The sequence below is a fragment of the Mus caroli genome, unplaced genomic scaffold, assembly GCF_978045245.1.
Source record: "Mus caroli unplaced genomic scaffold, Mus_caroli_1 scaffold_31, whole genome shotgun sequence".
Lineage (NCBI taxonomy): Eukaryota > Metazoa > Chordata > Mammalia > Rodentia > Muridae > Mus > Mus caroli.
Genome location: NW_028227286.1, coordinates 3,310,806 through 3,313,305, shown reverse-complemented (window position 1 = coordinate 3,313,305; position 2,500 = coordinate 3,310,806).

Genomic DNA, 2,500 nt, shown 5'->3' with positions numbered 1-2,500 from the left:
GAGGAAGAAGTACTGGATTTCTTAGATTAAGGCCAGCATGGTTTACAGGGGCAGTTCCAGTATAGGTAGGGATCCACAGAGAAACCTAGTCTCCAAAATCTCATAAAAATAAAAAAAAAAGTAGAAAAGAAAGAAAGGAAGGAAGGAAGCAAATTACTTTATTCATATTTTGTGCTTCCTGTGTAATTTTTTTTTAAAGAAATTTAGGGTTTTTTAAACGTTTTCAGGATTTTTTGAAGATTATTTTAGAGGTTATTTTTGTTTTCTGGGTTTTGTGTATGTTTAATGCTTTTTAAAAAAAGATGTAAGAGTGTTTTTTTTGTTTGATTGTTTGACTGTTTTTGACTTTAGAGCTTTCTTTGGGGTTTTAGTATGTTTTTGAGTTTTTGTGTGTATGTGTGTTGGAGTGTGTTAAGGTCGAAGGCAGCATGGTCTACAGAGTGAGTTCCAGGACAGACAGAAGTTCACAAAGAAACTCAGTTTCCAAAAACTTAAAAAAAAAAAAAGAAGAAAAATAATAAGAATGAAGGAAAGTAGAAAGAAAGAAAGAAAGAAAGAAAGAAAGAAAGAAAGAAAGAAAGAAAGAAAGAAAGAAAGAAAGAAAGAAAGAAAACAGACAGTGAAATTTATGGTTCTGTGTATTTTTGTAGAAATTATGGTTATTTTAAAGTGTTAAAAGTGTTTTTAGAAGAATATTGTAGAATTTTATTGTTTTTTTTTTTATTGTTGCTTTTTTCTTGTCTCCTAGTTTTTCGGGTTTTCTGTTTGTTTGTTTTTTGACTGTAGGGTTTTTGTTTAGTGTTTTCCTTCATTTATTAGTTATTTTTTATTTATTTATTTATTTATTTATTTATTTATTTATTTATTTATTTATTTATTGTATTTTTGAAGAAAAAATTAACTTTTTATTATGGAGGTAAAGTCTTTTAGCTTTGCCAGTCAGTGGTGGTCCATGCCTTTATTCCCAGCCCTTGGGAGGCAGAGGCAGGTGGATTTGTAAGTTTTAAGCAAGCCTGGTCTACAGAGTGAGCTCCAGTATAGCCAGGGGCATACAGAGAAACACAGTTTCCAAAAACAAAGTAAATCAAACCAAAAAAAATAGCTTAAGGGTCATTTTGGGGTTGATATATATATATATAATTTTATAGGGTTTATTTTAAGGGTTTTGTAGAGTTTTTAGAAGACGTTATAGATTTATTTGGTTTTCAGACTTCTAGTGTAGGTTAAGTGTTTTGTTGTTGTTGTTGTTTTTTTTCTTAGTTTTAAGGATTATAGTGACTTTTAGGTTTTGTTGTTTTATTTAGGCTTAAATTTATTTTATGTTTTTAGCATTTTATTTTCTTTCTTAGGTTTTTGTTTTGTTGGTTTTTTGTTTGTTTGTTTGTTGTTTGTTTGTTTTTTAATTTTAAAGTTTTATATTTGGTATTTAATTTTTTTACTGTTGCTAGGAAATTGTGGACCATGCCTTCAATCTCAGCACTTGGGAGGCAGAGGTAGTAGATTTGTGAGTTTGAGGCCAGCCTGATCTAAACAAAGAGCTCCAGGACAGGTAGGGATAAACAGAGAAACCCAGTCCTGAAAGACTCAAAAAAAAATAAAAAAGAAATAAAATAAAATGAAATAAAATGCGAAAAGAAAGAAAAAGGAAAGAAAGAGAGAGAGAGAAGAGAGAGAGAGAAAGAGAGAGAGAGAGAGAAAGACAGAAAGAGAGAAAGAAAGAAAGAAAGAAAGAAAGAAAGAAAGAAAGAAAGAAAGAAAGAAAGAAAGAAAGAAAGAAAGAAAGAAAGAAAGAAAGAAAAGAGAATATTACTTAAAGGACATTTTGGCCTTTCTGGTTTTTTGTTTTTTCTTTTTTTTTTTCTTTTTTTTTAGAATTTTAGTTTTTTTGTTTTTTTTTTTTGTAAAGGGTTTTTAGTGTTTTTTATAACAGTATCTTATAGGTTTTTTTTTTTTGGGTTTTGTGTATTTTAGTGTATCTTTAGTGTTTTTTATGATTTTTTTTAAAAAGTTTTTTAGGGTGTTTTAGTGTTTTGGGTTTTTTCTTTTTTTTAGGGTTCAATCTTTTATTTTTAGGGTTTTAGGTATTGTTTATTTTTTTTTGAGTTTTTGAATATTATTATTTTTTTACTTTTAAGGTTTTATTGAAGGACTTAACAGTTTTAGGGTAGGCATGCAGTGATGTCCCATGCTTTAAATCCCAGCAATTTGAGAGGAAGTAATATTGGATTACTTAGTTCAAGGCCAGCCTGGTATACAGAGGTTGGTCCAATATAGGTAGGGATACATATAGAAACCCAGTCTCCAAAATCTGAAAAAAAAAATAAAATACGAAAAAAAAAAAAAAAGAAAGAAAGAAAGAAAGAAAGAAAGAAAGAAAGAAAGAAAGACAGAAAGAAAGAAGGAAGGAAGGAAGGAAGGAAGGAAGGAAGGAAGGAAAGAAAGAAAGAAAGAAAGAAAGAAAGAAAGAAAGAAAGAAGAAACAAAGAAAAGAAAGAAAGAA